Source organism: Salarias fasciatus, chromosome 7 (genome assembly GCF_902148845.1).
Source record: "Salarias fasciatus chromosome 7, fSalaFa1.1, whole genome shotgun sequence".
Taxonomy (NCBI): Eukaryota; Metazoa; Chordata; class Actinopteri; order Blenniiformes; family Blenniidae; genus Salarias; species Salarias fasciatus.
This window is the reverse complement of record NC_043751.1, coordinates 29,951,812-29,974,626: the sequence shown is the minus strand read 5'-3', so window position 1 is coordinate 29,974,626 and position 22,815 is coordinate 29,951,812. Positions and strand designations below refer to the sequence as shown.

At 41.9% G+C, this 22,815-nt stretch overlaps 4 long non-coding RNA genes across 4 annotated transcripts; 2 read left to right on the top strand and 2 right to left on the bottom strand.

The window, feature by feature from the left end:
- Positions 1–1,121: 1,121 nt before the first annotated feature.
- On the top strand, positions 1,122–1,891 carry LOC115392339 (uncharacterized). Its single transcript, XR_003931842.1, has 3 exons — positions 1,122–1,226; positions 1,308–1,373; positions 1,639–1,891. It is a non-coding gene; the product is annotated as an uncharacterized LOC115392339 (long non-coding RNA).
- Positions 1,892–6,617: 4,726 nt separating this feature from the next.
- LOC115392302 (uncharacterized) lies at positions 6,618–7,413 on the bottom strand. The gene is made up of 3 exons (XR_003931834.1): positions 7,283–7,413; positions 7,136–7,201; positions 6,618–6,870 (listed from the first exon to the last, which is right to left on the bottom strand). It is a non-coding gene; the product is annotated as an uncharacterized LOC115392302 (long non-coding RNA).
- A 3,953-nt stretch (positions 7,414–11,366) lies between these two features.
- LOC115391963 (uncharacterized) lies at positions 11,367–21,278 on the top strand. The gene is made up of 3 exons (XR_003931801.1): positions 11,367–11,460; positions 20,695–20,760; positions 21,026–21,278. It is a non-coding gene; the product is annotated as an uncharacterized LOC115391963 (long non-coding RNA).
- LOC115391961 (uncharacterized) lies at positions 17,834–18,589 on the bottom strand. The gene is made up of 3 exons (XR_003931799.1): positions 18,484–18,589; positions 18,337–18,402; positions 17,834–18,079 (listed from the first exon to the last, which is right to left on the bottom strand). It is a non-coding gene; the product is annotated as an uncharacterized LOC115391961 (long non-coding RNA).
- Positions 21,279–22,815: the final 1,537 nt, after the last annotated feature.

Sequence of the window (22,815 nt, the reverse complement as noted above, 5' to 3'; positions counted from 1 at the left end):
GGAAGAGCAGCGAGCACGCCTCTGATGTGTGTGTGTGCCGTGTGCACAAACCCAAGAACTCCAGGAAGCACAACAAAAGAGAAGAATGACTGTTTTGATTTCATGATCCAAATGAAAGAAATACATTTTCCAAAATATAAGACAACAGAAAGATAGATAGATAGATAGATAGATAGATAGATAGATAGATAGATAGATAGATAGACAGATAGATAGATAGATAGATAGATAGATAGATAGATAGATAGATAGATAGATAGATAGATAGACAGATAGATAACACTTTTTCATGTTTAGTTCAGAATTTAAATCAAAACCTAGATTAACATATGAAAAAATAAATAAATAGGAAAGTATTTCTGGCATTAACATTCACAAACAGCAACTTGAAGAAGCTCAAGTCCAGTATTTATTAAGTAATTCTGGCAATCTGTCAATATTAATAATTTCTAGCTTCAGTAAAAAATAAGAAAATTACTTTCATCAATATACTGATAACAGATTCATCAGAAACAGTGGGAGATATTGATTTGTTTTGTAGAATTGTTTGTCTTTTTTCTTAAACTTTGATTAAAATATGTCAGCTCTTCTTTGTATGTTTCCTGTTGGGCCGTGTGCAAATTTTTTAGTACAGGATTGTAAAACGCAAGTGAGACAGTCACACGTGGTGTTTAGTGTTTCCTCTTTTCAGTAACTTTATGTTCAGATCAAACTGTTGTCTTCCATGTGTCCTAATGATTTATTCTGTCCTGTGAATACTTCATTATCAATCAATCAATCTTTATTTATAATGCACTTATCATATTCCAAAAAACATTGCAAAGTGCAATATTAAAAACAAAAATCAATGTATAATAAAATAACATTTTATTCAGAGTTTGATTTTTCTCTGCACGGTAATAAAATTTGGTCTTATGTAATAAATCCTGCTCCGGCCTGGGAATGTGTGTGTCCTTGCTATTGGTAGGATAAACCACACTGTGTCAACAAATTGCCTTGTAATGCTTGTAATGCTTGTAATGTTTGCCCGCGTTCAGCGTGACAGACGCATTTTGCACACGGTACTGTTGTTGCCTGGACAGTATAAAAGGGCCGCCTCTCCAGCCTGCAGTCACAACTCACTGACTCCTTCCAGGAAGAACACACCTCACCAGCAGCTCCTCTCTTCGTGGACCAACAAGCCAACTGCTGAGACATGGACCCCTGCCAGTGCAAGTGCAAAAAGCGTGAGTCTTGTTCTCTCTGCGTGGCTTTGGTTTGTTCACATTTTAACTTTTGAAACTGACCGTGTGTCTCCTGTTTTTCAGCTGAATGCCACAAATGTGACTCAAGCTGCTGTTGCTGCGATTGTTGCTGCAGCAAATGCAAGAAGAGTAAGTGGAACCCAGGCCTCTGATAGTCTGTTTAGAACCCTTTGAATGTTAAATCTTGAGACGAATGTGAACTTTGAGGATTGATTTTAGGCCTGTATGCATGACACTCAACAGGTGGATGCTCTTGACTTAATTGCAGTGGTTTTGTGTAATCTGAAACATGAAGATGTTTTGAGCCTGACTAGCAGTTTGGCCCAAATCTGACATGTCTTTAATCAAAACGGTCTCGTCTGCATCTCACATCTCACAATCTGTGTCTTTCCAGGCTGCTGCCCATGCTGCCCACCCGGGTGCAGCAAATGTGCCTCTGACTGTGTGTGCAAAGAGAAGACATGCAATTCCAGCTGCTGCTGATGACCGTCCTGCAGCACCAGCACATCCCTGCCGCCATGGTGGAGCACTTTGAATCAACATGACCATGATGGAGCACTTTATATGAATATGGCCTGATACATTTACATTTATATGGATTATCTATTTTGTATTTGGAGTGTAAATAAACATATTTAATTACTTCATTTGGTTTTGAGTGTCTTCAAGCCCTAAAGGTGACCTCATTCAATCCAGAATGAATGCAACCTAAGCTTCTCTGGGCCTGATGCTGTGAGGTTGACGACTTAAAGGGGCACAGTGCAGTTTTAAATATTACATTATCAATTATTCACACCCACACACTTTTTCACCTTTGCCTGATGGGCAGCAAGACATATTTTTGCAAGATCGCAGTCGCTCCTACTTTCCTGTGCAGGGCACTGAAGGCACAGCAATATGAGTGATTCGGGTACGATTCGCTCTGAGCTTGACGTAATGCACGCTCCCGCTGGCCTGTTAATGCTAAGTTTCGATTTGTCCGCCATTACTCCGCCAGATGCTCAGCAGCAACAACTGAGCAGTACTGAGGATGGAGCTTCCAGAAAGTAAGAAAAGACCGGCTTCCAGCACTGCCACAACTCCAGCACAGACCCCACCAGGCAAAAGAAACTTACATTTTACTCGAGCGCTGCTAAAAGAGCGAGGAAGGAGTTCCCCTCTTCTGTGCACGTACATGGACACAAGCCACAGACACCAGCTTTTCACTAAGCTACAGTTGCGCCTCAGGCCTGCAGGGGTCGGTGTTTCGCGTAAAACGAGCAAACTGCGCTGTGCTCCTTTCACGCCAGGAACGCACTGGACGCGGAAGCGTAGCTGAGGCGCCGGCTCTTGGCTGTTCGCACTGGGGGCGTATCTGCTGCCTGCGCTCTCCGCCTGGTGACACATCAGCTGCTCTCGGCTGATCCGTCTGCTCTCGGTTTTCACGTTTGTTCCCTCTGTCTCGCTCTGTCAGTGTGGATGTGTGTGTTTTGGTGACCTGTGGAGAGACTTTTTCTCCTCCTGTCCTCTTTTTTTCTGCATCTCGCGAGTCTCTGTCGCTGTGTGTGTGTTTGTGTGTGTGTGTGTGTGTGTGTGTGTGTGTGTGTGTGTGTGTGTGTGTGTGTGTGTGTGTGTGTGTGCGTGTTAGATTGGGTGCGTACATGCGTATGTCTGTTTGTGAGTGTGTCCGTCTCTCTTGTGATTAGACCCGAGTGACAGACGGACGAGCAACACCGTAACTAATCGTAATTTAATTTATTTTATTTTGAAAATTGACCGGATTCTCTTGCCTTTTCTGTTTCCGATTTCCTGTCTGGTCCGATCTGCTTGATCCAGCTTGACAGTTGGCGCTCTCACCGCTCGCAGCTCGCGTGAAAAATAGAACGAAGCGGAGCGGGCGCGCTGCAGAGCGCGGCGCCCCCCTGCGCATTGTGTGCGGCCAGTCAGATAGGTTAACATGGGAGGCGCGTCCAGTGCGTTCGGGCCGTAAGGCTCTCCTCCAGACGAAGGGTGCAAAGATGAAACTGTAGGCCTGTTAAGATAAACTCAACTTGTTTCAAAGCAGAGTTCAGCCTGGTGTTCCCAGGCCAGCTGAGAGACATAGCCTCGCCGGCGTGTCCCAGGTCTTCCCCGGGGTCTCCTCCCGGTGGGACATGCCCGGAACAACTCCCCAGGGGGGTGTCCAGGAGGCATCCTTAAGAGGTGCCTACTGGACACCTCCCTGGGGAGCTCCTCACCCTATCTCTAAGGGAGTGCCCAGCCCCAGCTCCTTCTTCACCACAACGGACTGATACAACGACCGCATCTCTGCACGACCTTACGACCTCAGCTCCGGGCAGCTGATTCAACAATGGAGGTGGAGAACCTGGAGAACATGGTCCAATTCATGAAGCAGCTATCTGAAAACAGCTTTGTTTGCAATAAACCTTTATGGCCTGCCCTCCTCTTGGAGTGTGACGATAATGGTCCTTCTTGTCCAAAATTCAGGAGTCTCTCCCATGATTGGGTCACCAATTGATCCAAACCATTTAGAGATTCAGGAAGCTGTGGCCCACCCGCTATACATCTCTGCAGGGACTGCAGGGACCCAGATCCACTTTTACAAACATACAAAAATACACATTAGGAACAAAACATGCATGTGAAATCAACACTGAACAATACAAAAACAGCAGCTAAAAGTCTGAAAATAGGACAATAGACACATATACAGATATACAGATACATATATGAGTTGGCCCTGCCACAGAGTGGCAAACTGTCCAGGATGCACCCTGACCTCGCCCAAATGAAGCTGGGATTGACTCAAGCGCCCCTGCAACCCTGCAAAGGACAAGCGGCAAGGAAAATGAATGAATGAATGAACCTGTCCCCATTTTTTACACCTCTCAAAAATTATTATAACTGGATCACTTTTTTTTTTGCTTGCTTGTTTTGCAGTAAAACTAAAGGAAATGTGCAATTGTAAATTCAGTTTACAAACAGGAAACATTACATGAATTTAAATTATCCAAATGTTGCTGTGTGATAATATGAGACAAAACTTCTATATTAGTCACAGAATAAAAAACACAATAGATGTATATCAGTAGATGTCTGTACTTCCATTTAAAGGTTGTCTTCGAATGATCAGGGTCTATGGCTGTGTCTCTGTCATGTCATGTGATGCACTTTGCAGCAATATTGTATGATGACATCATTTACAACTTTCCAAACTGAGGAGTTGCAACAATGTATCGATTTTATATGTCATCATCTCATTAGATCAAACTATGCAAATGAGCAGCTATGCAAATTACCTGAGGATGTAATTTAGAACTTTCTGAACTGAGGAGTTGGCAACAAGGTACAATGTATCGGTTTTAAAATATTTTTTTAACAAAAGACAGTGAAATGCATAATATTTCATTTAATTTAATTATTTAGCATTTTTAAAATACAATCAACATTTCACATTATGCACTTTAAATTATTATTGCATTGTAATATGCATAACACAACTCTGTATTGAATTCAATTCAGCTTTATTTACATAGTGCAAAGTGAAACTGTCATTTCCATATAATTTTACAGATAAAAACCTAACAGTTCCACATGAGCAATTCTAAGCAACTGTGGAAAGAAAATACCCCTCTTTAAAAGGAAGAAACTTGCCATTGACGGGAGGTTGGGGATGACAGGAGAGAGCAGAGATCAGAAGGGAGAAACAAGTTAGCAGTGTTGTTTCTTTCTAAATTGAAACTGCAGATAGCATTTCTCCATTCACTGACATACTTCGACTGACATAGATAGATGTCAGTAGTAATTAGTTAGATGAGTTGATACTAAAAATAGTAATGCCTTTAGTAACGCTGGTAATTTTGAAGCAGTTACTCCCACTAAGGTTAATCATAGTTATGAGACAACAATCAGAATATTTCACGAACGGACATATTGAACAAACTCAGTTAGTATTTTCAGGAAAACTGTATGAAATTAAAAACACAACTGCCGAGAAGCTGCTTCAAAGAAAGCTCAATTTATGTAGATTTCGCTGAGAATCACCACTCATTGAACGTATCACAACCAATACTGGACAATGGAGAAAACATATTTCTTCAGTGGCAGTATTAAAACACAAATTCAACATAAATTCAACAAAAAGGGTTCAAGTATCCAAAGTTAACTTTTCTTTTGATGTGTATGCTTTTTTTTTAAACAATTTATTTATTAGTGTTTTTGCAAATACAAATCAAAGAATCATTAACAGTAATGGAGCGAGTACATAAACCCACGTCCACCCCCCACCCAAATCAAACCCTCCAAGCCAACTCTAACCTTAGCAAAACAAATTAAAATAAAAAAAATAAATAAATAAAACAGAAAATAAATTAGAGAAAAAGAAAGAAAAAAAAAGGAAGCGAAGCAGTACATTTCCATAAGTATAATCTTGTGTGTCTACACACCTATTTTCATATATGCGTAGGCAAGCCATAATAATACAGATAATGGATGAATGAGATAAGTGATAACAGTAGTAATGGTAACACTGGACGGTGAGTGGCCCTGCACTGTCCAAAATTAAATTAAATTTATTGCAGAAATTTCATCAAAGTACTGCGTGTATTTTGGGGATTTAATTTTTATTTTGGGGACCGTACGGTGACGCAGTGGTTAGCGCTCCTGCCTCACAGCAAGAAGGTCCTGGGTTCAAATATCGGCCAGGGCTCAAGGTCTTTCTGTGTGGAGTTTGCATGTTCTCCCCGTGTGTGTCTGGGTTCCCTCCTGGTACTCCGGCTTCCTCCCAAGGTCCGAAAACATGCATAGGTGTGAATGTGAGCATAAAAGGTTGTTTGTCTATGTGTTAGCCCTGCGACAGACTGGCGACCTGTCCAGGGTGTAGCCCGCCCTCGCCTGCAGTAGCTGGGATTGGCTCCTGTGACCCTGAAAAGGAAACAGCAATATAAAAAATGAACTAATTAATTTTTATTTTGGATATAGAAATTCAAACAATGAATACAACAATGCTCAAAATGGGGTATGCTGATTGAATTCCCCCTCCTTTCCAGTGAACTCTGATGCATCCTGTGATTCTTTATGTTTTGATCACAATATTATGAAGTATCATAATTTATTTTACGGAAATAAGCAAGACTGTAAGTGGAGTAGTGGGTAGGAGTGTCTACCCCTTCTGAAACTGTATTATGAACATATTTTATGAACACATTTGAAATTCAATTACAATGAATTATCCAGCACTTCAAAAATTCAGGGTAGTTTATCAGCTTGGGGACTCGGGGTTGAAGGATTCATACTTTCTATAATTCTTCCACATCTGTTAAGTGGCAGTGTAAATGAGAAACCCTTTAGATTGAATGAGGTCACCTTTAGGGCTTGAAGACACTCAAAACCAAATGAAGTTATCAAATATGTTTATTTACACTCCAAATACAAAATAGATAATCCATACAAATGTAAATGTATCAGGCCATATTCATATAAAGTGCTCCATCATGGTCATGTTGATTCAAAGTGCTCCACCATGGCGGCAGGGATGTGCTGGTGCTGCAGGACGGTCATCAGCAGCAGCTGGAATTGCATGTCTTCTCTTTGCACACGCAGTCAGAGGCACATTTGCTGCACCCGGGTGGGCAGCATGGGCAGCAGCCTGGAAAGACACAGATTGTGAGATGTGAGATGCAGACGAGACCGTTTTGATTAAAGACATGTCAGATTTGGGCCAAACTGCTGGTCAGGCTCAAAACATCTTCATGTTTCAGATTACACAAAACCACGGCAATTAAGTCAAGTGCATCCACCTGTTGAGTGTCATGCATACAGGCCTAAAATCAATCCTCAAAGTTCACATTCGTCTCAAGATTTAACATTCAAAGGGTTTTGAACAGAGGATCAGAGGCCTGGGTTCCACTTACTCTTCTTGCATTTGCTGCAGCAACAATCGCAGCAACAGCAGCTTGAGTCACATTTGTGGCATTCAGCTGAAAAACAGGAGACACACGGTCAGTTTCAAAAGTTAAAATGTGAACAAACCAAAGCCACGCAGAGAGAACAAGACTCACGCTTTTTGCACTTGCACTGGCAGGGGTCCATGTCTCAGCAGTTGGCTTGTTGGTCCACGGAGAGAGGAGCTGCTGGTGAGGTGTGTTCTTCCTGGAAGGAGTCAGTGAGTTGTGACTGCAGGCTGGAGAGGCGGCCCTTTTATACTGTCCAGGCAACAACAGTACCGTGTGCAAAATGCGTCTGTCACGCTGAAGGCGGGCAAACATTACAAGCATTACAAGCATTACAAGGCAATTTGTTGACACAGTGTGGTTTATCCTACCAATAGCAAGGACACACACATTCCCAGGCCGGAGCAGGATTTATTACATAAGACCAAATTTTATTACCGTGCAGAGAAAAATCAAACTCTGAATAAAAAGTTATTTTATTATATATTGATTTTTGTTTTTAATATTGCACTTTGCAATGTTTTTTGGAATATGAAAAGTGCATTATAAATAAAGATTGATTGATTGATAATGAAGTATTCACAGGACAGAATAAATCATTAGGACACATGGAAGACAACAGTTTGATCTGAACATAAAGTTACTGAAAAGAGGAAACACTAAACACCACGTGTGACTGTCTCACTTGGGTTTTACAATCCTGTACTAAAAAAATTGCACACGGCCGAACAGGAAACATACAAAGAATAGCTGACATATTTTAATCAAAGTTTAAGAAAAAAGAAAAACAATTCTACAAAACAAATCAATATCTCCCACTGTTTCTGATGAATCTGTTATCAGTATATTGATGAAAGTAATTTTCTTATTTTTTACTGAAGCTAGAAATTATTAATATTGACAGATTGCCAGAATTACTTAATAAATACTGGACTTGAGCTTCTTCAAGTTGCTATTTGTGAATGTTAATGCCAGAAATACTTTCCTGTTTATTTATTTTTTCATATGTTAATCTAGGTTTTGATTTAAATTCTGAACTAAACATGAAAAAGTGTTATCTATCTATCTATCTTTCTATCTATCTATCTATCTATCTATCTATCTATCTATCTATCTATCTATCTTTCTGTTGTCTTATATTTTGGAAAATGTATTTCTTTCATTTGGATCATGAAATCAAAACAGTCATTCTTCCCTTTTGCTGTGCTTCCTGGAGTTTTTGGGTTTGTGCACACGGCACACACACACGTCAGAGGCGTGCTCGCTGCTCTTCCTCGTGCTGCTCTGCGCTCTTCTGCTTCGCTCTTTGCACCCGTCATGAACGCACCACGCGCTGTAGGAAAAAACGCTTTCAAGAGCGACTCGGGCGCACAAGAGACGCGACAAGATTCTTAATATAACTTAAAGCTCACAAATAGACTACTTATCCGTACCAGCTATAGATATATTGGTATAAACAGGCATAATAGCAGTTTAATGGTGAAATAAAGAAAATGAGCTGAAGCTACTAGAACAAAATTATCAACTACAAAAATTAATCATCAACATTTCAACTTTTGTTGCCTCCCTGAAACTGCGGAAAGTGAGGTAAAATGTTATGATACTTTATTCTGTCCATCCCACCTATTTTGTATCCCAAATTTAGCCACAGAAACAGTATACATTGCCGTAAAGAGTATTTAACGACGGAAGTGGGATCGTGAACGCAGCACTGACCGATTTGCACCTGCAGTGGAGGTGTGTTTTCCCACGTTTTTTTTTTTCTTTTTTAATGGGACGTGACTCATGCAAAAAGTGCAGCGTGCTGCTCAGTGAAATCTGCTTCACCATGATAGGAAGAGCCGACATCGAAGGATCAAAAAGCGACGTCGCTATGAACGCTTGGCCGCCACAAGCCGGTTTTCCCTGTGGAAACTTTTCTAACACCTCCTGCTTCAAACCCAAAAAGTCAGAAGGATCGTGAGGGGGACAGTTGAAGGATTCATACTTTGTATAATCTCCCCCCTGACCTGCTCCCCTTAAAGTGGCGGGGGAGTGTCCGGGGCTTTATGCCCCGGGCAGGGTCTCCCATGGCACACAGGTCCTGGGTGATGGGCCAGACCAAGGGCAGGTCAACAGCTCCTATGATGAAGTTTTAATCGAGGTCCGTGACGTCGCCCGGTATGGCGCAGCCGGGGCCCCACCCTGGAGCCAGGCCTGGGGTTGGGGCTCGTAAGCGAGCTCCTGGTGACCGGGCCTTTGCCCACGGGGCCCGGCCGGGCTCAGCCCGAAGGGGCGACGTGGACCGACCCTCCAGCGGACCCACCACCCACCGAGGGAACCGTAGGGGCCGGGTGCAATGTGGACTGCAGGGTGCCCGGCGACCCGATCCTCAGACACAGAGACTAGCTCTGGGGCCAGGGAATGTCACCTCGTTGGGGGGGAAGGAGCCTGAGCTTGTGAGGGAGGTCGAGAGGTCGAGAGGTACCGGCCAGATATAGTCCGTTTTTTACGGCGTTCTACAGCCTTCAGCAAAAGTGTGTAAAATATACTTGTTTTATTTGTCCAAACGCGCATATTTTACGCGCGTTTCATTAAAAACGGGCGATTTTTACGGTGTCCTAAGGATCAGACGCGTTGGATTAGTGGCGAATTGTGACTGTTTTGGCTTTCCATACCCGCTCTTGGAACCGTTTTTTCCTACAGCGCGTGGTGCGTTCATGACGGGTGCAAAGAGCGAAGCGGAACGAGCGCAGAGCGTGGAAGAGCAGCGAGCACGCCTCTGACGTGTGTGTGTGCCGTGTGCACAAACCCAAGAACTCCAGGAAGCACAACAAAAGAGAAGAATGACTGTTTTGATTTCATGATCCAAATGAAACAAATACATTTTCCAAAATATAAGACAACAGAAAGATTGAATTTATTAAACTATAATTACGAATCACCATCTCTACAGTTTGATGAGAATAAAACACTTAATGTCCTTTATCAAACAGTGAGTTATGAGAAGTTTTCAACCTGCTACAGTAGCAACAAAATCAGTGAAGTTTGTGTCTGATTCAGAATGAACACATTCATGTGGAAAAAAATAAGGGACCACTTTACATGTTCCACTGGATCATCAGGAAAAGTCGCTGAACAAACGACAGTTTGTGATGATGATGAACACTTTTTTCATGTTTAGTTCAGATGAGAGAGAGAGAGAGAGATGAGATTATCTAATTCACTTAACCATTAAAATAACGTTGAAAACTGTCATTCTAGAAATCTGTCAATATTAATAATTTCTACTAACTCCAGTGAAAAATAAACTAGTTGCTTTCATCAATATACTGCTAACAGATAAATAAGAAACAGTGGAAGAGACTGATTTATTTTATACAATTCTTTTTTTTCTTAAACTTTCATAAAAAATGTGTCATGAACGTATCTTTGCACATTTCCTGTTCAGCCGTGTGCAACTTTTATTAATACAGGATTGTAAGAAGCTATTAAGATACTGTATTGTCAAGTGAGACAGTCACACGTGCTGTTCAGTGTTTCCTCTTTTCACTAGCTATATGTTCAGATTAAACTGTTCTCTTCCATGTGTCCTAATGATTCATTCTGTCCTGTGAATACTTCATTATCAATCAGTCAATCTATATTCGTAACACGCTTTTCATATTACAAAATCAATGCAAAGTGTGTTACAATATTAAAAGCAAAAACCAATATTTCAGAAAATAAAAACATTTGGTCACAATTTACTTGAAGCACCCAGTATAACACATTATAAGAAGTTCTAAACACTCATAAATGATCACAATGCTTTATAACATTAGGACCTAACCCTAACCCTATGCTGTATAGTGGGTTATAAAGCATTGTGATCATTTATGAGTGCTTATAACTATAGTTATACAGTGCTATAATGTACTTTCAATGCGGTATACAGGGATGATTCAAGTAAAGTGTTACCAAACATTTTATTCAGTTGAGATTTTTATCCACACAGTGGAAAATTTAGTCTGATGTAATAAATCCTGCCCCGGCCTGGGAACGTGTCTGTCCTCACTATTGGTAGGATAAACCACACTGTGTAAACAAATTGCTTTGTAATGTTTTCCCGTATTCAGTGTGACAGACGCATTTTGCACACGGTACTGTTGTTGCCTGGACAGTATAAAAGGGCCGCCTCTCCAGCCTACAGTCACAACTCACTGACTCCTTCCAGGAAGAACACACCTCACCAGCAGCTTCTCTCTCCGTGGACCAACAAGCCAACTGCTGAGACATGGACCCCTGCCAGTGCAAGTGCAAAAAGCGTGAGTCTTGTTCTCTCTGCGTGGCTTTGGTTTGTTCACATTTTAACTTTTGAAACTGACCGTGTGTCTCCTGTTTTTCAGCTGAATGCCACAAATGTGACTCATGCTGCTGTTGCTGCGATTGTTGCTGCAGCAAATGCAAGAAGAGTAAGTGGAACCCAGGCCTCTGATCCTCTGTTTAAAACCCATTCAATGTTAAATCTTGAGAAGAATGTGAAATTTGAGGATTGATTTTTAGGCCTGTATGCATGACACTCAACAGGTGGATGCTCTTGACCTAATTGCACTGGTTTTGTGTAATCTGAAACATGAAGATGTTTTGAGCCTGACCGGCAGTTTGGCCCAAATCTGACATGTCTTTAATCAAAATGGTCTCGTCTGCATCTCACATCTCACAATCTGTGTCTTTCCAGGCTGCTGCCCATGCTGCCCACCCGGGTGCAGCAAATGTGCCTCTGACTGTGTGTGCAAAGAGAAGACATGCAATTCCAGCTGCTGCTGATGACCGTCCTGCAGCACCAGCACATCCCTGCCGCCATGGTGGAGCACTTTGAATCAACATGACCATGATAGAGCACTTTATATGAATATGGCCTGATACATTTACATTTGTATGGATTATCTATTTTGTATTTGGAGTGTAAATAAACATATTTGATAACTTCATTTGGTTTTGAGTGTCTTCAAGCCCTAAAGGTGACCTCATTCAATCCAGAATGAATGCAACCTAAGCTTCTCTGGGCCTGAGGTTGACGACTTAAAGGGGCACAGCGCAGTTTTAAATATTAAATTATCAATTATTCACACCCACAGACTTTTTCACCTTTGCCTGATGGGCAGCAAGAGATATTTTTGCAAGATCGCAGTCGCTCCTACTTTCCTGTGCAGGGCACTGAAGGCACAGCAATATGAGTGATTCGGGTACGAATCGCTCTGAGCTTGACGTAATGCACGCTCCTGCTGGCCTGGTAATCCTTACGTTTCGTTTTGGCCGCCATTACTCCGCCAGATGCTTAGCAGCAACAACTGAACAGTACTGAGGATGGAGCTTCCAGAAAGTAAGAAAAGACCGGCTTCCAGCACTGCCACAACTCCAGCACAGACCCCACCAGGCAAAAGAAACTTACATTTTACTCGAGCGCTGCTAAAAGAGCGAGGAAGGAGTTCCCCTCTTCTGTGCACGTACATGGGCACAAGCCACAGACACCAGCTTTTCACTAAGCTACAGTTGCACCTCCGCGCTGGTCACACATCGGCTGCACTCGACTGATCCGTCTGCTCTCGGTTTTCACGTCAATTCAGCTTTATTTACATAGTGCCAATTAAAACTGTCATTTCCATAAAATTTTACAGATAAAAACCTAACAGTTCCACATGAGCAATTCTAAGCAACTGTGGAAAGAAAATACCCCTCTTTAAAAGGAAGAAAATTGCCATTGACGGGAGGTTGGGGATGACAGGACAGAGCAGAGATCAGAAGGGAGAAACAAGTTAGCAGTGTTGTTTCTTTCTAAATTGAAACTGCAGATAGCATTTCTCCATTCACTGACATACTTCGACAGACATAGATAGATGTCAGTAGTAATTAGTTAGATGAGTTGATACTAAAAATAGTAATGCCTTTAGTAACGCTGGTAATTTTGAAGCAGTTACTCCCACTAAGGTTAATCATAGTTATGAGACAACAATCAGAATATTTCACGAACGGACATATTGAACAAACTCAGTTAGTATTTTCAGGAAAACTGTATGAAATTAAAAACACAACTGCCGAGAAGCTGCTTCAAAGAAAGCTCAATTTATGTAGATTTCGCTGAGAGTCACCACTCATTGAACGTATCACAACCAATACTGGACAATGGAGAAAACATATTTCTTCAGTGGCAGTATTAAAACACAAATTCAACATAAATTCAACAAAAAGGGTTCAAGTATCCAAAGTTAACTTTTCTTTTGATGTGTATGCTTTTTTTTCAAACAATTTATTTATTAGTGTTTTTGCAAATACAAATCAAAGAATCATTAACAGTGATGGAGCGAGTACATAAACCCACGTCCACCCCCCACCCAAATCAAACTCTCGAAGCCAACTCTAACCTTAGCAAAACAAATTAAAATAAAATAAAAAATAAATAAAACAGAAAATAAATTAGAGAAAAAGAAAGAAAAAAAAGGAAGCGAAGCAGTACATTTCCATAAGTATAATCTTGTGTGTCTACACACCTATTTTCATATATGCGTAGGCAAGCCATAATAATACAGACAATGGATGAATGAGATAAGTGATAACAGTAGTAATAGTAACACCGGACGGTGAGTGGCCCGACAGAGCCTCAAAGCCTAGCAAGGGTCAACAGTTGGCTGCAGAGGAGCAAACCCAGGACTATCGGCTCGCCACATCCAGCACCCACCGCCACACCAGCAGCAGTGTTCAGCCAGTTCCCTGTGAGAGGTTATGAAGGTACCCTTTAAAGTCACCCCAACATTTTTCAAAAAGATAAGGGTTTTTCTTCATATTAAACATAATTTTTTCAGAGGCCATGTATGATGCGATTTCTTTCAGCCACATAGAAGCAGTGGGTGGGTTTTCACTTTTCCATAATATTGCAGTGCATTCATTTCCAGCAGTTAGGGATAGCCTAAGAAAACGTTTTTTCCTCATCCCATCTAGAGCGGATAGATCCCCGAGCAAAATCAACCTTGGCGAGTGAGGGATCTCTATCCCTGTGATATCTTTAAGTGTATTAAGAATGTGGTCTCAGAATTGTTTCAGCTTTACACAGTCCCAAAACATATGAATTAGACTCCCTACTGCAACTTTACACCGAGGACAAAGCTCAGAAATTGTGCTATACATTTTGTGTAGTCTCTCAGGTGTAAGATAAACTCTATGAATGAGATTGAGCTGAAGAAGCCTGTGACGGCTATTAAAGGAAAAGTTTTGAGCTGTACTGCAGCGTGTTTCCCATTCAGAATTTGTAAAGCTGAAACAAAGGTCCTGTTCCCATTTTGCTCTGCATTTCAGGGTTTTATTGGCTAACAGATCTAGTATCCTGCTGTACATCAGAGACACCATGCCCTTCGGGTGTCGGATGTCTTTTAGGATATTGCCAGATACAGGAGGTTCTGGAGATGTTACGCGTCCACCTTGTTGGGAGCAGATAAAATGTCTGACCTGCAGATACTTGAAGAAGTGTGCTGTTGGAAGACTGAAGGTGTCTCTTAACTGTTCGAAGGATTTCAGTGTGTCATTTTCACAGAGGTCCCCAAATGTTTGAATCCCCATGTTATACCACCTCCTTGTCAGACCGTCTCTTAGTGCAGATGGCAGCGCTGGGTTATTGTGGAAAGGCGTGTTATTATGTAGATATGTCACACTACCAGTGCGGAGCTGTATAGTTGACCATAGTTTACACATATGATTAATGAATGACTGGATTATCTGTGCCGTCTTTCAAAGTATGATATAGTTTAATATGAGGGATGCCAGCCAGTGGTTCTTCTGCAGCGAAAAATTGCTTTATTTGCCTCCATGCTGGAGGATGGGGCATCTCTGTCTGCCAGAACCAGAGGGCTCTCAGTTGAGCAGCCCAGTAGAAGAAGTCAAAGTTGGGGAGTTTTAACCCACCATGACGAGAGGCACTGTACAAAGTTTTGATTTTAATTCTGGGCACTTTACCCCTCCATATGAACCTGGATATCACACCTTCTAATTTCTTTAAAAAATTTGTTGGAACTGAAATGGGGAGTGTTTGAAATAGGTAGGGGAATCGCAGCAGCACATTCGTTTTTATACAGTTGACACGTCCTATCAGAGAAATAGGTAGATGCCTCCATCTGTCCAAGTCCTTCTCCACTTTCCCCAACAGTGTAATGTAGTTAAGTGAGAATGTCTTTTCTAACTGGTTGGGAATCTCCAAACCCAAATTCATAACACTTTGCATTAAGGCATGGATGGCAACCAACTTTCTCCAATTCAACAGCAATAAAACTGAAGCCATTATCATAGGCACTCCACATCAGACCCAGTCTCTCTCCCTAAATAGCATCCCCATTTTGGATCACAACATTCCCCTGTCCACCTCTGTTACCAACCTAGGAATTAGGTTGGACTCTCATCTCTCATTTGACGCCCACGTCCGCCACCTCTGCAAGGTCTCTTTCTTCCATCTCAAAAACATCTCCAAACTCCGTGCCTCCCTCTCCAAACCAGATGCTGAGAGGTTGGTCCATGCCTTTGTCTCCTCCAGGTTGGACTACTGCAATGCCCTCCTCGTCGGGATCCCGGGCAAAAGCCTCCAAAAACTCCAGTACATTCAGAACTGTGCTGCCCGGATCCTGACAAGGAGGCGCAAATACGATCACATCACTCCCGTCCTCAAATCACTCCACTGGTTACCCATACAATACAGAATACAATATAAACTCTGTCTCCTCACCCACCAGTGCGTCCATGGAAATGCCCCTGCCTACCTCAGCGAATTACTCACCATCCACACCACCACGCGAAGCCTGCGCTCCTCCTCCTCCACCGACTGCCTTCACCAACCAAGAACGAAACTCTCCACCATGGGAGACAGGGCCTTTCAGGCAGTTGCCCCACGGCTCTGGAATGCCCTCCCAGAGACCCTGAGGGCTCCACAAAGGGTTGAGGTCTTTAAAAAAGGCCTTAAGACCTTCTTATTCAAAAAGGCCTATTGAAGTCTTTCACTGATATTGTTGACATTGTTTTGAGATTTAGATTTTTCTTGTATTGCATTTTAAACTCTGTTACTTGTTGTTGTTGTTTTAACTCTGTACTTCTGTAGCACTTTGAGATTTCATCGAAATGTAAAGTGCATTATAAATAAAATTTATTATTATTATTATTATGTTCCATTGAAAAGGGAAGTTTTCCTGTGAGATTTGTTCAGCTGACATGTTTAAACGCAAGGCAACACTTTTTTGTGTATTTACTTTGTATCCAGATATTTCACTGTGCAATTTGAGCAGATTTATGAGGGCTGGCAAAGTGCTGGTTGGCCTGGTCAAAAACAGAATTATATCGTCTGCATATAAAGAGATAATGTGGTTCACACCCCCAATCACAACTCCCGAGATAAGAGGGTGAGTCCTTATGGCTATAGCCAAGGGCTCCACTGCTAATGCGAAAAGTACGGGTGATAGTGGGCATCCCTGACGTGTGCCTCTTGAGAGGGAGAACGGAGGTGACATTTCTGTGTTTGTCGGTATCATAGCTTTGGGGTCACGGTATAACAGCTTAATCATATTAACCATATCTGGGCCAAAGTTCATTTTACGAAGGACCGCAAACAGAAAGTGCCATTTGAGGCGATCAAAGGCTTTTTCCGCATCAAGTGAAACTGCCAAAACTGGGTCATTTATAGATTTAGCGAAGTGAACTATGTTGAAGAATTGATGTGTATGCTTTTCTACTTGTCTGGTCCGCTCCTCGAATTGTTTCAGCAAACTTCCCGAGTTTGTTCGAAGTCCAGAAGTCAGGAAGCGACCGACTTATTTTCTCCAGCACTGTCCAAAATTAAATTAAATTTATTGCAGAAATTTCATCAAAGTACTGCGTGTATTTTGGGGATTTCATTTTTATTTTGGGGACCGTACGGTGACGCAGTGGTTAGCGCTCCTGCCTCACAGTAAGAAGGTCCTGGGTTCAAATACCGGCCAGGGCTCAGGGTCTTTCTGTGTGGAGTTTGCATGTTCTCCCCGTGTGTGTGTGGGTTCCCTCCGGGTACTCCGGCTTCCTCCCACGGTCCAAAAACATGCATAGGTGTGAATGTGAGCGTAAAAGGTTGTTTGTCTATGTGTTAGCCCTGCGACAGACTGGCAACCTGTCCAGGGTGTAGCCCGCCCTCGCCTGCAGGAGCTGGGATCGGCTCCCGTGACCCTGAAAAGGAAACAGCAGTATAAAAAATGAATTAATTAATTTTTATTTTGGATATAGAAATGTAAATTAAAACAATGAATACAATAATGCTCAAAATGGGGTATGCTGATTGAATTCCCCCTCCTTTCCAGTGAACTCTGATGCATCCTGTGATTCTTTATGTTTTGATCACAATATTAAGAAGTATCATAATTTATTTTACGGAAATAAGCAAGACTGTAAGTGGAGTAGTGTGTAGGAGTGTCTACCCCTTCTGAAACTGTATTATGAACATATTTGAAATTCAATTACAATGAATTATCCAGCACTTCAAAAATTCAGGGTAGTTTATCAGCTTGGGGACTCGGGGTTTAAGGATTCATACTTTCTATAATTCTTCCACATCTGTTAAGTGGCAGTGTAAATGAGAAACCCTTTCGATTGAATGAGGTCACCTTTAGGGCTTGAAGACACTCAAAACCAAATGAAGTAATTAAATATGTTTATTTACACTCCAAATACAAAATAGATAATCCATACAAATGTAAATGTATCAGGCCATATTCATATAAAGTGCTCCATCATGGTCATATTGATTCAAAGTGCTCCACCATGGCGGCAGGGATGTGCTGGTGCTGCAGGACGGTCATCAGCAGCAGCTGGAATTGCATGTCTTCTCTTTGCACACGCAGCCAGAGGCACATTTGCTGCACCCGGGTGGGCAGCATGGGCAGCAGCCTGGAAAGACACAGATTGTGAGATGTGAGATGCAGACGAGACCATTTTGATTAAAGACATGTCAGATTTGGGCCAAACTGCTGGTCAGGCTCAAAACATCTTCATGTTTCAGATTACACAAAACCAGTGCAATTAGGTCAAGAGCATCCACCTGTTGAGTGTCATGCATACAGGCCTAAAATCAATCCTCAAAGTGTACATTCATTTAACATTCAAAGGGTTTTGAACAGAGGATCAGAGGCCTGGGTTCCACTTACTCTTCTTGCATTTGCTGCAGCAACAATCGCAGCAACAGCAGCTTGAGTCACATTTGTGGCATTCAGCTGAAAAACAGGAGACACACGGTCAGTTTCAAAAGTTAAAATGTGAACAAACCAAAGCCACGCAGAGAAAACAAAGCTCACGCTTTTTGCACTTGCACTGGCAGGGGTCCATGTCTCAGCAGTTGGCTTGTTGGTCCACGGAGAGAGAAGCTGCTGGTGAGGTGTGTTCTTCCTGGAAGGAGTCAGTGAGTTGTGACTGCAGGCTGGAGAGGCGGCCCTTTTATACTGTCCAGGCAACAACAGTACCGTGTGCAAAATGCCTCTGTCACGCTGAAGGCGGGAAAACATTACAAGCATTACAAACATTACAAAGCAATTTGTTCACACAGTGTGGTTTATCCTACCAATAGTGAGGACACACACATTCCCAGGCCGGGGTAGGTCTTATTACATCAGACTACATTTTCCACCTTGTGGATAAAAATCAACACCTGAATGAAATGTTTTTATTTTATTAATTTTTATTTTATTTTTTGTTTTTTTTGTTTTTTTAAGTATTGTATTCAAAGGACAGAATAAATCATTAGGACACATGGAAGAGAACAGTTTGATCTGAACATATAGTTCCTGAAAAGAGGAGACACTAAACGGCACCATGTGACTGTCTGACATACGGGGCCGGGTGCAATGTGGACTGCAGGGTGCCCGGCGACCCGATCCTCAGACACAGAGACTAGCTCTGGGGCCAGGGAATGTCACCTCGTTGGGGGGGAAGGAGCCTGAGCTTGTGAGGGAGGTCGAGAGGTCGAGAGGTACCGGCCAGATATAGTCCGTTTTTTACGGCGTTCTACAGCCTTCAGCAAAAGTGTGTAAAATATACCTGTTTTATTTGTCCAAACGCGCACATTTTACGCGCGTTTCATTAAAAACGGGCGATTTTTACGGTGTCCTGAGGATCAGACGCGTTGGATTAGTGGCGAATTGTGACTGTTTTGGCTTTCCATACCCGCTCTTGAAAGCGTTTTTTCCTACAGCGCGTGGTGCGTTCATGACGGGTGCAAAGAGCGAAGCAGAAGAGCGCAGAGCAGCACGAGGAAGAGCAGCGAGCACGCCTCTGACGTGTGTGTGTGCCGTGTGCACAAACCGAAAAACTCCAGGAAGCACAACAAAAGAGAAGAATGACTGTTTTGATTTCATGATCCAAATGAAAGAAATACATTTTCCAAAATATAAGACAACAGAAAGATAGATAGATAGATAGATAGATAGATAGATAGATAGATAGATAGATAGATAGATAGATAGATAGATAGATAGATAGATAGATAACACTTTTTCATGTTTAGTTCAGAATTTAAATCAAAACCTAGATTAACATATGAAAAAATAAATAAATAGGAAAGTTTTTCTGGCATTAACATTCACAAATAGCAACTTGAAGAAGTTCAAGTCCAGTATTAAGTAATTCTGGCAATCTGTCAATATTAATATTTTCTAGCTTCAGTAAAAAATAAGAAAATTACTTTCATCAATATACTGATAACAGCTTAATCAGAAACAGTGGGAGATATTGATTTGTTTTGTAGAATTGTTTTTCTTTTTTCTTAAACTTTGATTAAAATATGTCAGCTCTTCTTTGTATGTTTCCTGTTGGGCCGTGTGCAATTTTTTTAGTACAGGATTGTAAAACCCAAGTGAGACAGTCACACGTGGTGTTTAGTGTTTCCTCTTTTCAGTAACTTTATGTTCAGATCAAACTGTTCTCTTCCATGTGTCCTAATGATTTATTCTGTCCTGTGAATACTTCATTATCAATCAATCAATCTTTATTTATAATGCACTTTTCATATTCCAAAAAACATTGCAAAGTGCAATATTAAAAACAAAAATCAATATATAATAAAATAACATTTTATTCAGAGTTTGATTTTTCTCTGCACGGTAATAAAATTTGGTCTTATGTAATAAATCCTGCTCCGGCCTGGGAATGTGTGTGTCCTTGCTATTGGTAGGATAAACCACACTGTGTCAACAAATTGCCTTGTAATGCTTGTAATGCTTGTAATGTTTGCCCGCGTTCAGCGTGACAGACGCATTTTGCACACGGTACTGTTGTTGCCTGGACAGTATAAAAGGGCCGCCTCTCCAGCCTGCAGTCACAACTCACTGACTCCTTCCAGGAAGAACACACCTCACCAGCAGCTCCTCTCTCCGTGGACCAACAAGCCAACTGCTGAGACATGGACCCCTGCGAGTGCAAGTGCAAAAAGCGTGAGTCTTGTTCTCTCTGCGTGGCTTTGGTTTGTTCACATTTTAACTTTTGAAACTGACCGTGTGTCTCCTGTTTTTCAGCTGAATGCCACAAATGTGACTCAAGCTGCTGTTGCTGCGATTGTTGCTGCAGCAAATGCAAGAAGAGTAAGTGGAACCCAGGCCTCTGATCCTCTGTTTAAAACCCTTTGAATGTTAAATCTTGAGACGAATGTGAACTTTGAGGATTGATTTTAGGCCTGTATGCATGACACTCAACAGGTGGATGCTCTTGACTTAATTGCAGTGGTTTTGTGTAATCTGAAACATGAAGATGTTTTGAGCCTGACCAGCAGTTTGGCCCAAATCTGACATGTCTTTAATCAAAACGGTCTCGTCTGCATCTCACATCTCACAATCTGTGTCTTTCCAGGCTGCTGCCCATGCTGCCCACCCGGGTGCAGCAAATGTGCCTCTGACTGCGTGTGCAAAGAGAAGACATGCAATTCCAGCTGCTGCTGATGACCGTCCTGCAGCACCAGCACATCCCTGCCGCCATGGTGGAGCACTTTGAATCAACATGACCATGATGGAGCACTTTATATGAATATGGCCTGATACATTTACATTTGTATGGATTATCTATTTTGTATTTGGAGTGTAAATAAACATATTTAATTACTTCATTTGGTTTTGAGTGTCTTCAAGCCCTAAAGGTGACCTCATTCAATCTAAAGGGTTTCTCATTTACACTGCCACTTAACAGATGTGGAAGAATTATAGAAAGTATGAATCCTTCAACCCCGAGTCCCCAAGCTGATAAACTACCCTGAATTTTTGAAGTGCTGGATAATTCATTGTAATTGAATTTCAAATGTGTTCATAAAATATGTTCATAATACAGTTTCAGAAGGGGTAGACACTCCTACCCACTACTCCACTTACAGTCTTGCTTATTTCCGTAAAATGAATTATGATACTTCATAATATTGTGATCAAAACATAAAGAATCACAGGATGCATCAGAGTTCACTGGAAAGGAGGGAGAATTCAATCAGCATACCCCATTTTGAGCATTATTGTATTCATTGTTTTAATTTATATTTCTATATCCAAAATAAAAATTAATTCATTCATTTTTTATATTGCTGTTTCCTTTTCAGGGTCACAGGAGCCGATCCCAGCTACTGCGGGCGAGGGCGGGCTACACCCTGGACAGGTCGCCAGTCTGTCGCAGGGCTAACACATAGACAAACAACCTTTTACACTCACATTCACACCTATGCATGTTTTTGGACCGTGGGAGGAAGCCGGAGTACCCGGAGGGAACCCACACACACACGGGGAGAACATGCAAACTCCACACAGAAAGACCCTGAGCCCTGGCCGGTATTTGAACCCAGGACCTTCTTACTGTGAGGCAGGAGCGCTAACCACTGCGTCACCGTACGGTCCCCAAAATAAAAATGAAATCCCCAAAATACACGCAGTACTTTGATGAAATTTCTGCAATAAATTTAATTTAATTTTGGAGAGTTAAGGGTAAAAAATAAGTCGTCGCTTCCTGACTTCTGGACTTCGAACAAACTCGGGAAGTTTGCTGAAACAATTCGAGGAGCGGACCAGACAAGTAGAAAAGCATACACATCAATTCTTCAACATAGTTCACTTCTCTAAATCTATAAATGACCCAGTTTTGGCAGTTTCACTTGATGCGGAAAAAGCCTTTGATCGCCTCAAATGGCACTTTCTGTTTGCGGTCCTTCGTAAAATGAACTTTGGCCCAGATATGGTTGATATGATTAAGCTGTTATACCGTGACCCCAAAGCTATGATACAGACAAACACAGAAATGTCACCTCCGTTCTCCCTCTCAAGAGGCACACGTCAGGGATGCCCACTATCACCCGTACTTTTCGCATTAGCAGTGGAGCCCTTGGCTATAGCCATAAGGACTCACCCTCTTATCTCTGGAGTTGTGATTGGGGGTGTGAACCACATTATCTCTTTATATGCAGACGATATAATTCTGTTTTTGACCAGGCCAACCAGCACTTTGCCAGCCCTCATAAATCTGCTCAAATTGCACAGTGAAATATCTGGATACAAAGTAAATACACAAAACAGTGTTGCCTTGCGTTTAAACATGTCAGCTGAACAAATCTCACAGGAAAACTTCCCTTTTCAATGGAACATGCAAAGTGTTATGAATTTGGGTTTGGA